This window comes from Rhinoraja longicauda, chromosome 18, assembly GCF_053455715.1.
Source record: "Rhinoraja longicauda isolate Sanriku21f chromosome 18, sRhiLon1.1, whole genome shotgun sequence".
In the NCBI taxonomy this organism is placed as follows: domain Eukaryota; kingdom Metazoa; phylum Chordata; class Chondrichthyes; order Rajiformes; family Arhynchobatidae; genus Rhinoraja; species Rhinoraja longicauda.
Genome location: NC_135970.1, coordinates 8,966,114 through 8,981,280, shown reverse-complemented (window position 1 = coordinate 8,981,280; position 15,167 = coordinate 8,966,114).

Sequence of the window (15,167 nt, the reverse complement as noted above, 5' to 3'; positions counted from 1 at the left end):
TTAGACTGGCAAGAAAAAACAACGAGAGGCAATGTACTGAGCATAGGGCTGTCAGATCTTCTCGTGCCACAGCGGTCGAGTTGCTGCCTTACAATGCCAGAGACCCGGGATTGATCCTGATTACGGGAGCTGTCTATATGGAGTTTGTACGTTCTCCCTGTGATGGCATGGGTTTCTCCAGGTGCTCTGGTTTCCTCCCATACTACAAAAACGTACAGATTTGTGGGTTAATTGGCTTTGGTAAGTTGTAAAATTGTCCCTAGTGTGTGGGATAGTGCTCCTGTACGGGGTGATTGCTGGTCGACATGGAGTCCACACCGCCATTCAACCATAGGTGATACAGGGTGGGATGGAATGCTTCTGTTTTGAAGATAGACTTTATTGTCTGGACATGTTTCCCCTGGAGCAGAGGAGGCTGAGGGGGGGGGGGGGGGGGGCTCCTGAGACACAAAACATTCAGAGGACATGGACAGTGTGAATACTTTTCCTCAGAGCAGAGGTAAATAACATAGAAACAGAAAATAGGTGCAGTAGGCCATTTGGCCTTTGCGCCAGCATCGCCATTCAATATGATCATGGCTGATCATCCAGAATCAGTACCACGTTCCTGCTTTCTCCCCATATCCCTTGATTCCGTTAGCCCTAAGAGCTGTATTTATCTCTCTCTCTTGAAAAACATCCAGTGAATTGGCCACCACTGCCTTCTGTGGCAGAGAATTCCACCGATTCACAACTCTCTGGGCGAAAACGTTTTTCCTCATCTCAGTCCTAAATGGCCTACCCCTTATTCTTAAACTGTGACCCCTGGTTCTGGACTCACCCAACATTACAGAACATAGATTTAGGATAAGGGGTAAGGAAGATTTTTTACCAGAGGCTGGATGGAATCTGGAATTCACTGACTGAGTATTTAATACATTTCTAGACGTGCACTTATATAACTAAGGGCTGCAGACCAAGTGCAGGTGGGATTGGTGTAGATGGATATTTGATGGTTGGCAGAGGCAAGGTTAGCCATATCATATATATACAGCCGGAAACAGGCCTTTTCGGCCCTCCAAGTCCGTGCCGCCCAGTGATCCCAGTACATTAACATTATCCTACACCCACTAGGGACAATTTTTACATTTACCCAACCAATTAACCTACATACCTGTACGTCTTTGGAGTGTGGGAGGAAACCGAAGATCTCGGAGAAAACCCACACAGGTCACGGGGAGAACGTACAAACTCCTTACAGTGCAGCACCCGTAGTCAGGATCGAACCTGAGTCTCCGGCGCTGCATTTGCTGTAAAGCAGCAACTCTACCGCTGCGCTACCGTGCCGCCATAGGACCTGTTTCCGTGCTACATGATTGTATGATTCCTAAAGGTCAGCGTAATGGCGTACAGCTCTCTGGAGCGATAAGGTGTGGCCCCAATCCTGCAGCAGAGGACCCACCCAACCTCCAGTAGAAGGTCAGTGCCGATCTCAGGGCGACCATTGTCCATGCTCGATCCTGGCAGAAAGCCTCCGATGGATGCCAAGGTGCATGGGGACATCCCGCTGGCAGGACTTCCAGCCGAGCTGGAGCCCAGCCTTCCCAGTTGCAAATGGCGGGTATCTCCATGCCAGCGGGTGTACCCAGCAAGGTGACATCGGACCCTGATACAGGTCATCCAACACCATACAGAAGAAGCCTCTGGATCTTGCTATCCAGCCTCAGCTCATTGCTGAAGAAGGGTCTCAACCCAGAACGTCACCTGTTCCTTCTCTCCAGAGATGCTGTCCCACTGAGTTACTCCGGCATTTTGCATCCATCTTCAGCTCATTGTCTGCCGGGTGTAGGCTCAGTTTGACCGCAGTTGGGCAGAGGGTTGATCACCAATTTGACCCCGTCCGCTGTCTTCCCATCTTCCCTCGGGCAATGTCCTCACAGCTACCCACCAGCTGTAAGCTCCAAGCACCACTACCATTCCCCAGTCCATGGTCACGGTTCACGGTCACCCTTCATGGCCAGCTGCTGCCCCTGCCACCGATGGGAGCAGAAGCCCACCGGCTTGGGTGCAGCCAGGGGGAGAGCACTAGGAGGAGAAGCAGATGGCCAGGCAAGGGCTCCGTACGATCAGCCAGCGCCAAGGTACCACCGCCATGAAGGGCGTCTTGGCAACGCTAATGGTTTGGTCTCATGTGAAGACATCTTGCTGAAGATCGACCTCTTTGCACCTGCATTCATGAAGCATGCTGGAGGAGCTGTAATGATGAACACTGATGGGGAAGGTGATATAACAATGGAGTTAGTGTGGAGAAACCTGCTTGTCCGTGTCCATTTAATAATGGTCCTCCTGCCTATCCCAGGGAGCTCGTATTGCAGAGATTATGGCTGCTTTAACACAGGATTGCAGAACCATCCCATGTTTAATGTGCAAAGTCAGTTAATACTATCTGTGTTAATACTAGGCTTGCACAACATAGGTACAAATGGCCCTATCTGCCCTGGGCCCAACACATAGATGCACTCACAAAGAAGGTGTGCCAGCGCCTTTACATTCTTAGACCTTTAAAAAGATTCAGTATGTCAATGAATACTCTCTTAAAAGTCTTTGGAAGTTTGGCATGTCCGCAACAACTCTCACTAACGTTGACAGATGCGCTGTAGAAAACATTTTATCGGGATGCTTCACCGCTTGGTTTGGGAACAGCTCCATCCAAGACCGCAAGAAATTGCAGAGAATTGTGGACGCCGCCCAGACCATCACACAAACCAACCTCCCTTCCATTGACTGCATCTACGCCTCACACAGCCTCAGCAAGGCCACCAGCATAATCAATGGCAAGTCTCACCCCTGACTCTCCCTCATCTCCCCTCTCCCATCCAGCAAGAGGGGCATGAGTGTGTAAACACACACTTCCAGATTCAGGAACAGTTTCTTCCCAGCTCTTATCAGGCAAGTGAACCATCCTATCACCAACTAGAGAGCCATTCAAACCTACCATCTACCTCATTGGAGACCCTCAGACTACCTTTAATCAGACTTTACCGGACTTTATCTTGCATTAAACATTATTCCCTTTATCCTGCATCTGTACACTGTGAATAGCTTGATTGTAATCATGTATAGTTTTTCCGCTGACTGGGCAGCACGCAACAAAAAAGCTTCTCTCTGTACCTCGGTGTACGTGACAATAAACTAAGCTACTCTAAGAAACTTCTCACAGATGCATGTATCCTGACTGACTGCACAATGGCCTGATATGGCAATTCCAATGCTTGGGAATGCAAGAGTGGTGGACGCAGCCCGGTCCATCAATTACACAGCCCTCAGCCCTCTACATAAGCAACTGCTTCAGGTGTCTCCACCATCCTCTTCTCATTGCTACCATTAGGCAGGGTATACAGAAGCCTGGCCCCACTCCAGCAGGGTAGAAACATCAACCCACAGCCCACAACCTGCACTCATCCTGTTCTTGAACCAGCTCACCAACCATAATCCTACCTCTGCAATGGAACACCACACACCACCTCGTGTACTACCAAGTTGTGTTTTGCGTTAACGTCCTGTTTCTTTTCACAGTCTCCTTTCTTTCAGAAATGTTACAAGTAATTTATGCCTAATTCACGTTTATGTGCCAGTGATGCTGCTGTGAGCAAGATTTTCATTGTACCTGTACCTCACCATACTTTTGCATATGTCGATGAACTCAAACTGACTTGACTCGAAGGAACCATCAGGACGGAGTCAATATGTCCAGGTGTGGATGCCAAGTGCCCTTGGGCTTTAGCCCGCAGGATGCTCAGAGTGATGGTCAGTATCCTGTCCAAGTACTGGTATTCAGAGCATTCATCCTGTAAATAATAGACTGTAACAAAATGGCAGGTTGGCTCGATGGTTTGTGGGTGAGGGCTTGCTGAAGGTGGTAGACCATCGTAGTGGTGCAGCTGGCAGATCTGCCTTCTCACAGCTCTGGAAGCTCGGGTTCCTTGGATGTTCTCTGTGTGGAGTTTGCACGTTTTCTCTGAAACCGCATGCATTTCCTCTGGGTGCTCAGGTTTCCTACCACACTCTGAAGACGTGTTGGTTGGTAGGTTAATGGGTTGCTGTAAACTGTCTCTCACGTGTAGGTAAGTGATAGAATCTGGGGGGAACTGATGGGAATGTGGGAAGAATAAAATGGGATTGATGCAGGATTGGGGTAAGTGAGTGGTTGATGGCCAGCATGGGCCTGATGGGCCGAAGGGTCTGTCTCTGTGCTGTATCTCTGTCATGTAAGCATTAAACAGACTTTCAGGCTCAGATGTTGTCTGCAAATTGCTCCGCATGCCAAAAGTAACTAAGTGGATGTGTAAAGAGTTGGGCTCACTTAGAAGAACCAGTAAATCATGAGGTCTTTGATCCACAGATGCAAGGACAGTAGCATGAAGATAAGATTAACTTTCCTTTCTCAGAGTTATTCAAGATGGCTCGGTGTCTGATGTATAAATAATTCTTATTTTCTGTACGAGGAAAAAGAGCCAGTTTCTAAAACAGTCAATTGTTTGTAGATTTGAGAAGCATGGAATTATTGATTATGTAAGTGGCAGCTGCCAGTAAGCTCACCTGAATTTACCACAGGTTGTGATTCCAGAACATCATCAGGACCCACAGACTTTAAGATAATGGGGTTTCCAGTGAGCTTTTGCAATGAGCTTTTCGTTGAGCTATTGCAGTTGAAGGACATGTGAGGCTCAGTGTTTATTTGCTGCTGTGCTGCTGTTCAGTTGTAGTTTTGTTGATGTTTAATGATTTAAAAATATATATTTTTACATTACTTGAGAGTTATTTCTCCATCGTTGATTTGAATTCTCGAAACTGCTCATATTTTGTTACAATCTCTCTATGATTCTATCACTCGGTGTGCTCAGAACCACTCTAGTTCCTAGTTCAGTTCAGTTTAGGTTATTGCCATGTGAATCGAGGTACAGTGAAAAGCTTTTGTCCACCTCCATGGCCAAATATTTCTCCTCATTCCTTGCATGTCCTTCCGGCCTTGTACAGTATGGCACATGTATTCAGCAAGGTCTACATGGTTTTTGATCATTATCCTGATGCTTTATATTGGGATTGTTTCCTAGGCCTCGCTCATTGCTCTGAAACCTTTGGGGTTTTTAAATGGCATGTGATCGGAGTAAGTTTGTATTGGAATTGTTTAAAGTTAAATTTAAATTGTCCAATTATTTTTTTGATAATGGTGCCTGTATAAATTTTATTGTTCAAATGGAATTTGAGATTGAACAAAAATGATTTAACCATTGTCTTAATAAGTTTCCTTTGGGATTGTTCTGGCATTGTTTAATTGGCTTTTTGTTATTATCCTGTGGTTTTGTACTGGAATTATTTCGATATTTCTTGTTCATACAGGCACACAGTTTGGAGCAGGACTACTTCCTTGTCCCTTCAAGCCTTCAGATCTGCTCCACTATTTAATAGAAACATAATCACCCTTCCCTCCACTGCTTGACTGTTACCTGCTAGTCGACCCCTCTGAACCTGTATCATCGAGTCAAGGAGTCAATGAGTCATACAGCACAGAAACTCGTCCATGCCAACCAAAATACCCCTAAGCTAGTCCCATTTGCCAATGTTTGACCCATATCCCACTAAATCTTTCCTATCCATGTATCTGTCCAAATGCCTTTTCAATGCTGTTATGCTACCTGCTTCAACTACCTCTTCTGGCATCTCGTTCTATACACCCATCATCCTCTGATTGTAAAAGTTGCCCCTTATTAAATCTTGCTCTCTCATCTTATGTCCCTGGTTTTTGATTCTCCTCCCCTGGGTGAAAGACTCCGTGCATTGACCCGTCCTATCACATGCCAGCTCTTGCCTTACTCGTCCTCTGTCCATTTCCCTCCACAGATGCTGCCTGATCCATGGAGTTCCTCTGGTATTTCTACTTTTTTAAATTAATCTCAGAAAATGTTGACCCTAATATTTCCTCAGATCAACCGTGACATGGCCGCGCTTCAGACCTATGTGTGGCGGCAGCACGGGCAAGATGGCGTTTTTAAGCGGCCAAACCGGCCAACATCCATTAGCCCCCTGAAGTAAACCGCATCTTGTACATTAAGAAATTTGCCAAAATAACAGTTGAAGAAACGTATGATATATTTGGGAAGTATGGACCAATCAGACAGATCAGAGTTGGAAATACACCTGAGACGAGAGGAACTGCCCATGTGGTTATATGAAGACATGCTTGTCTTCTGTACTAATGGGTGACTTGGTCCATTTCCCAATGACCAGTTATGGCCGTGGTCTTGTTTTCTCCTCCACCACAGCAGAACCCACCTCGTTCCAGAACTAAAGTCATGAACAAATACTTCATCTCCAAGTGTGAAACTCCTTAATTTTGTATTTTTATTGTGGTATTATTTCAGTTTTCATTGTTTGTTCTGTAATTTGATTCGAGAGTGATGAAATCTAAAGTTGACCTCAAGCTCCGTGTAATAAGTAATTGTCCAAGAGACTGTCCAGTTGTCCACTATGATGTAGTGCTGTAAACAAACAGGGATTGGGACATTTTGGTTTCATAACGTCATAAGGTCATAAGTGCTAGGAGCAGAATTAGGCCATTCAGCCCATTAAGTCTACTCTGCCATTCAATCATGGCTGATCTTTCTCTCCCTCCTAACCCCATTCTCCTGCCTTCTCCCCATAACCCCTGATGCCGGTTCTAATCACACTTTCACTACTGTCTCCTTGTATTTTCTTGATTCCTTCTTTGAAAGACAATGCAGCTCTCTCCACTAGCATTTATTCACAAAATGCTGGAGTAACTCAGCAGGTCAGGCAGCATCTCAGGAGAGAAGGAATGGGTGACGTTTTGGGTCGAGACCCTTCTTCAGACTGATGTCACATCAGTCTGAAGAAGGGTCTCGACCCGAAACGTCACCCATCCCTTCTCTCCTGAGATGCTGCCTGACCTGCTGAGTTACTCCAGCATTTTGTGAATAAATACCTTCGATTTGTACCAGCATCTGCAGTTATTTTCTTACACTCTCTCCACTAGCCCATCAGAGGATGGATGAAATTGGACAATTGCATGTCATTTATGCCATTTTGTTTCAAGAAATTCTCAACCTCCGCATGTGTGGAGCAACGTTGTCAGATATTAACACCCGAGGCAAACCATGAACACTGAAACGTTGCCTAACCTGCTCAATTGTCGCACTTGTTGAAGTATTCTTTGGATACAAGCCCATCCACACTGAATGAGCATCAGTTATCAACTGAGTAAACATAATCAGTAGGGAATCTGCACCACAGCTACTCAGGGTCACTCCTGAGGAAATGAGGAAGAGAGGCAGATATATTTCTGTTTTCTGGATGGTTGGTGCAATTCTGTAGACTCTATTCAGGTCAACCCCGTTATCATTGTGATTCCCGGATGCGTCAAATATAGTTGCTCCAGGAGTAGTGCCCGGCCTTGTGGGAGAACAGCTACTTCGCCCACAGTTGGTGCATCGTCCTGCACAGCTCAAAGATGTGGGAGTGATGGTCACCAACTGTGCTTCACTCACTGTAGGCCACCTCTTCAGGACGCACTCCTGGACTGGAGCAGGTACAGGGGCTTTCACTGTCCACATTTCATCCAGATGATCCATAATCAACACCTCGTCCTGAGCAGTCACCCACCTCCAGCACCGGGAGATGGCTGAAAGCATTTGCCTTCCCCGGTGTTTGCCAATGTTGAAAGCAACAGTGTATTCACGTGCTCTCCATATGCTCTCAAGGTCAAAAGTTATCACCGCACACATGGGGAAGCAAAGGGTCAGGAGTTTGTGATCTGTTTAAACAGACATCTATAAATGTACTCATGGAATGGCTGCATTTCAAACATGATGGCTGAACCTTCTTCACCCACCATGTAGTACTTGTTCTCTGCTGCTGTCAATTATCAGGTGATAGGAGCAGAATTAGACCATTCGGCCCATCAAGTCTACTCTGCCATTCAATCATGGCTGATCTATCTCTCCCTCCTAACCCCATTCTCCTGCCTTCTCTCCATAACCCCTGACACCTGTACTAATCAAGAAGCTATCTATCTCCGCCTTAAAAATATCCATCGACGACCTCCACAGCCTTCTGTGGCAACGAATTCCACAGATTCACCACCCTCTGACCAAAGAAATTCTTCCTCATCTCCATTCAAAAGGAACGTCTTTTAATTCTGAGGCTATGACCTCTAGTCCTAGACACTCCCACTAGTGGAAACATCCTCTCCACATCCACTCTATCCAAGCCTTTCACTATTTTCTTGTCATAAGCACCTACATGGGTTCTCAATCGTCTTCCACCCAATGGGCCAATACATCATCAATACTGTATGGTGATGTGTCAGAAGCTAAGATTAACTCTCTGTCTCCACTTTCAAGTAAAGTCCTCCCCCATCCATCCATCTCCCAACCCCCACCTCTACCCCCCTTCCCTCATGCCCCACCCTGGTGCGCATACATTTCTCACACAATCGCCCCCCCCCCACCTCTCCCCTCCCTTCCACATCCCCTCGTTCCCTTCCACCTATATCCCTTCCTCTGGCTTCACATTTCAATCCTCTCTCTCCTTATCTCACATCCCTTTGTCTACTTTTTATCTCTAGCCTTTGTCCACCCATCAAGATCTAGAATCTCCCTCATCTGTATCCCCTATCACTTGTGTAGGAAGAAACTGCAGATGCTGATTAAAAACCGAAAAAGGGTCTTGACCAGAAATGCCACCTATTCCTTTTCTCCATTGATGCTGTCTGACCCGCTAAGTAACGCCAGCTTTTTGTGTCTATCCACCTATCACTTGCCAGGCTTTGTCCCGCCCCCACCTCTTCGCAGCTTTCTCACCACTATTACAGTTAGTCTGAGGAAGGATCTCGACCCGAAACGTCACCCATCCAGATCGCGCAGAGTCGATGCCTGACCCACTGGTTTACTCCAGCAATTATGCATGTTTTTTAATAAAACCCCATCTGCAGTTCCTTGTGTCGACACTTAGCTCTCCGCCTGTTGAAGGGAGGACTGTAACGAGATATGAGCACGTTTCGAGGATTTGGATCCACAATGGAGGAAGAACGCTCAACTGGAATAAAATGTATTTAAAAATATATTTATCAAAACAGTGAAACTGCAACAAGTCTACAACTTAACAATAAAGGAACAGAGACTCACACATCCTTCAACACCAAAAGCTTGTTTGCAAATACTTGTTGGGAACTCTTTCTTACAACAGCTGTAACTTAGAGTCTGTGGGTCCTGCCATTGTTCTGGAAACATGGCCAGAGGTGAATGAAGTCCATTGAGCTCGCTAACACCCTGCATTTACATAATCAATAATCCCGTGTTTCTAGCCGCATCCACAAACGACAGTTGACAATGTTTATGGAACTAGCTGTTCTTCTCAGTGTAGAAAACAAGGGTCATTTGTTACACCAGGCACAGAACTGCTCTCGAATGTCTGCAAAAAAGAAACGTCTATCTTATATCTTTGCTAAATGTCCTTGCCCCATGCTTTACTGGTTCTTCCAAGCACCTCATTATTGTTCTAAATGAGCCCGCTTGCTCGGCATATGGTGCTGTAACAGAAAACTCCATCTTAGCTGAAGTCTATTTAACCCTGTGACACCGCCCCCTTGTTTGGGTGCTGCTCGGATCCCTATCATTGGCTGACAGATCAGGAGAGGCCAATCCTCAGCATCATTGCCAACAGTTGGGTCCAATTAGCTGATATTGGTTTGGCCTCTTGAACCTCGTCAGCCTAGTCCTTATAAAACCCAGGCACGAAGAGCTAGAGGAAGAGGAGAAGGAGAGGAGGAGGAGGAAGAGGAGGAGGAGGAGGAGGAGGAAGAGGAGGAGGAGGAGGAGGAAGAGGAGGAGGAGGAAGAGGAGGAGGAGGAGGAGGAGGAGGAGGAGGAGGAGGAAGAGGAAGAGGAGGAGGAGGAGGAGGAAGAGGAGGAGGAAGAGGAGGAGGAGGAAGAGGAGGAGGAGGAGGAGGAAGTGGAGGAGGAAGAGAAGGCGGAGGAGGAAGAGAAGGAGGAGGAGGAAGAGGAGGAGGAAGAGCTAGAGGAAGAGGAGGGTCTCCCTGCTGGCTGTGTTCCCCAGTTGCAGGTTTGAGGGAGACTGGGACAAACCTGAGAACACCAGTGCCACTGTGTGGTCAAGGCAGGGCTGCCAGGAAGAAGCCCTAGACAGCCAGGTACTGCTAAGACTGAGTGGCTGGGGCAAGCCTGAGATGCTAGTACCTCGTCCTTCCCATGGACAACAAGGGACTGCGCCCACACACAGAGGCAACAACTGAGCTGCCAGGATAAGCCGCACACCACCAGCGCTGCCTGTTCAAGCCACAAAGGTGAGCTGATCATCCCGGCAGCCTCCTCTCGAGGCAAGGGTGAACTGCAGGGACAAGCCAGCGTTCACCAATCCTCCTCCTTCAAAAGCAGGACTGAGCTGCCGGGCCAAGCTTGAGATCGCCACCCCTCCTCCTTCAAAAGCAGGACTGAGCTGCCGGGCCAAGCCTGAGATCGCCACTTCTCCTCCTTCAAAAGCAGGACTGAGCTGCCGGGCCAAGCCTGCGATCGCCACGCCTCGTCCTTCAAAACCAGGACTGAGCTGCCGGGCCAAGCCTGAGATCGCCACCCCTCCTCCTTCAAAACCAGGACTGAGCTGCCGGGCCAAGCCTGAGATCGCCACCCCTCCTCCTTCAAAAGCAGGACTGAGCTGCCGGGCCAAGCCTGAGATCGCCACGCCTCCTCCTTCAAAACCAGGACTGAGCTGCCGGGACAAGCCTGCGATCGCCAGCATCACCACACATTCACCCTGACGATGAGGGGCAGCGATCCCATGTGTTTCTGGACTTTGTCTCTGCAAATAAAACATGTGGTGTGAGTTCACCCCACTGCGAGTGTCGGCATGGTCATCGCCGGTGCCACAACCCTTGCATTACAAGGACCAACACATCCGTGGAGTGCAACAGGGCTCTGCCATGCATAAAGCATGCCCTTGAAAGTCACGACGTCGTCAGCGGGCCGGTCAGCATCCCAGGAGAACATGGATAGGGGACGTTTTTGGTCCGGACCTTTCTTTAGACTGATTGCAGGAGTGGAGGGCAGGACAAAGCATGGCAGGTCATAGGGTGAACCTAATCACCTATGATCCAGGTCATAGGGTGAACCTAATCACCTATGATCCAGGTCATAGGGTGAACCTAAATGCAGCATTTTGCTTTCTTTCACAAATATTGATGTACTGCGTCTTGTTGGATTTGACAAGAGTTAGAATTGAATAATAATTCAGCATTCCCAATTCTACTTCAAATTGGAGCAGGACCATTGTAAATGGCTTTAACAGTCCCTCAAACTTGGTGCAACTCTTTAGCATCCACTCAGTGTCCCAAGTAGTGTACTTCATTCACCAGGCATGTGTACCGTTTTTTCTTTAAACACAGACCAGCCTTTCCCTGAATGCTCTACACTTTTCCCAGATTGTGTGGGTTGGTCTCAGTGTTTTTGTAACCACATCTCACCCATGTTTACAGTGACCCTTGCAAGGCCCTGTAGCAATCACCCCATAGTTCTCTGGAAGGCATTAGGCACAGATGAAACTCTGAAAAGGAAAGGGTTACATACAAACAAGCTCTTGTGTGTGTGTTGACAGTCAAAACTATTTTAGGCCGGCTCTCTTACACTATCTCTTGATATACATGTCCTTCCAGAAGCTAGCGTGCAATCCGATTGTCCAATGTCTCGGTGCAGCTTTGGAATTTGTCTCTGGAACTGTTGCACTGTAAAGCTGAGAATTAAACTCTGCACTCTGTATCTTTCCCTTTGCTCTACCTATTGCACTTGAGTTTGGCTTGATTGTATTTATGTGTCGTAGTATCTGATTTTGATTAAATAGCATGTAAAACAAAGCTTTTCATTGTACCTCGGTACACGTGACAATAATAATAAGCCTTAAATCCGACCAGGAACGGGTAGCAAAACTGGGAATGGGATGCTGCTTCAGGGATGAGACTCCATTAACATTCACCTTCCAGTGGCTACAAATCCTGTTGTATGGCTTTGGTCTCCAGTGCAGACCATTCACCTTACTTACTCTCTCCCTTGTCTATACGAGAAGTGCTCTTACATGGAACAGTCTGCTGTCCTGCCAGGGCCTGCATGTTGTTTTGTACCGAGTCCATTGCACAACCAGTGACTTCATCAACGTCAGACTCACCTCTGTCAACAAAAGGCCTCTGACCCAGCTCACTTCTGAACCCAAGCACTAACTTGTCTCTTGTTGCCATAAATGCAGATCTCGCTTTGGCTGCATTCTTAGCCATTTTATTGTTAGGCTTTCTAGATCATTAATCAAATCAACTGAGTTCCCTTTTGAAAGGATGACAGCCAGATACAATCAAACCAAGTCAAGTCAAGTCAAGTTTATTTGTCACATACACATACACGATGTGCAGTGAAATGTAAGTGGCAATGCCTGTGGATTGTACTTTCAGACACAAGGTGTCTGAATACTCTAATGCTAGACATTGGTTCATAGAAACATAGAAACATAGAAAATTGGTGCAGGAGGAGGCCATTTGGCCCTTCGAGCCAGCACAGCCATTCATTGTGATCATGGCTGATCATCCCCAATCAATAACCCGTGCCTGCCTTCTCCCCATATCCATTGATTCCACTAGCCCCTAGAGCTCTAACTAACTCTCTCTTAAATCCATCCAGTGATTTGGCTTCCACTGCCCTCTGTGGCAGAGAATTCCACAAATTCACAACTCTGGGTGAAAATGTTTTTTCTCACCTCAGTTTTAAATGGCCTCCCCTTTATTCTATGACTGTGGCCCCCGGTTCTGGACTCGCCCAACATTGGGAACATTTTTCCTGCAATTAGCTTGTCCAGTCCTTTTATAATTTTATATGTTTCTATAAGATCCCCTCTCATCCTTCTAAACTCCAGTGAATACAAGCCTAGTCTTTTCAATCTTTCCTCATATGTCAGTCCCGCCATCCCAGGGATCAATCTCGTGAACCAATGCTGCACTGCCTCAATTACAAGGATGTCCTTCCTCAAATTAGGGGACCAAAACTGTACACAATACCCCAGATGTGGTCTTACCAGGGCCCTATACAACTGTAGAAGAACCTCTTTACTCCTATACTGAAATCCTCTTGTTATAAAGGCCAACATTCCACAGCTTTCTTCACTGCCTGCTGTACCTGCACGCCAAGTTTCAGTGACTGGTGTACAAGGACAGCCAGGTCTCGCTGCACCTCCCCCTTACCTAACCTAACTCCATTGAGAAAATAATCTGCCTCCTTGTTTCTGCTGCCAAAGTGGATAACTTCACATTTATCTATATTATACTGCATCTGCCACGCATCTGCCCACTCATTCAACCTGTCCAGGTCACCCTGCAACCTCCTAACATCCTCTTCACAGTTTACACTGCCACCCAGCTTTCTGTCATCCGCAAACTTGCTAGTGTTGCTTCTAATTCCCTCTTCCAAATCATTAATATATATGGTAAACAGTTGCGGCCCCAACACCGAGCCACTCCACTCGCCACTGCCTGCCAATGCAAAGTTACACAACTTTGTTTACCTGGCTTCAGATTAAAGTGATTCATTAATCCACCATCCTTATTTTATTTTAAATTACTGTGTTTCCCCAGGCTCTACAGATTTGTCATTAAATTATATACAGCATTCCCCCAGCAATTACTAGAGCAGGCACCTGCTAGCAATAGTAATGTTATTTCAAGGAAAGAACTGAAAATATTGCAGCCCTACTCCCGTGTCCGTGTTTGAGAGTCAACTGTTGCAACTGACCCGAATGTTCTGGGCATTTTCCTTATTATTTTAAGTCAAACCCAGTCAGGAACTTCACTGAGGAGTGTTATTGAGCAGAGGGCTCTAAGCATACAGGTACATAGTTCCCTGACAGTGGAGTCACCGATAGATAGGGTGGTAAAGATTGTTTTTGGTACATTGACCTTCATCAGTCAGAGCATTGAGTACAGAAGTTGTGACATTGGGTTACAGTTGGATAAGATGTTGGTGAGGCCAGTACTCGACCAAGTGGACCCGTTGGGGCCAAACCTCTCATGCATTGGTACAGCACCCTCTTCTCCCCCACTCTCCCCCTCCCTTCCCCCCCACCCCTCTCCCTCCCTCCTCTCCCTCCCTCCTCCCCCTCCCTCCTCCCCCTCCCTCCTCCACCCTCCCTCCCCCTCCTCCCCTCCCCCTCCCCCCTTCCCCTCCCCTCTACATCCCCTTCAACCCTCCTTATCCTCCCTCTTCTCCCTCCCTCCCTCCCCCCCCCTCCACCTCCCTCACCCGCTCCCTCCCTCTCCCTCCTCCCTAGGAAATAGATTTAAACTTTAAAATGTGAATAACTTAAAAAATATAACACCGATTTCAATTAAACTTCTTCCATGAACACCAAAGGGACAACGGTGTGTAAGGTGGGCCTAAAGTTGTTGCTCAGGAACAAACAAACAAACAAACAAATGAGAGTTTTAGTATATAAATGTTCAGCTTTGGTCACCTGCTATAGGAATGGTGTAACTAAACTGGAAAGTGTGCCAAGAAGATTTACGAAGCTTTTGCCAGAACTCAAGGGCCTGGACAAATTCAGAGTTCATTCCTTGGAGCGTAGAAGGCTGAGTGATGCTCCTATAATGTTGTATAAAATCATGAGGGGAATAGATAGGGTGAAGGTACTGGGTCTTTTGCCAGGATAGGAGAATCCAGAAGTAGAAGACATGGATTTAAAGTGACAGGGGAAAGATTTAATCGTAACCCAAGGTACAATTTCTTCACTCAGTGGGTGGTGGGTATATGGAACAAACTGCCTGAGGAGGTAGTTGAGATAGATACTCCAACAGCATTTAAAATAGACTTGGACAGGTTCATGGGTAGGAAAGATGTAGAGGGATATAGGCCAAAAGCAGGCGATGGGACTAGCATATATGGGGCATCTTGTTGGCATGGATGAGTTGGGCCGTTAGGCCTGTTACAGTGCTGTCTGACTATAATTCAATGCAAAGAGTTTTGCTTTGGTCCCATCAGCCTGAGTAAATTGTTTTGCTCCACCAATATGTGATACCAAGAAAGTTGAAGGCTAAGTTTCGCCCTTTAAGGAGATTATTTATTTATTTAC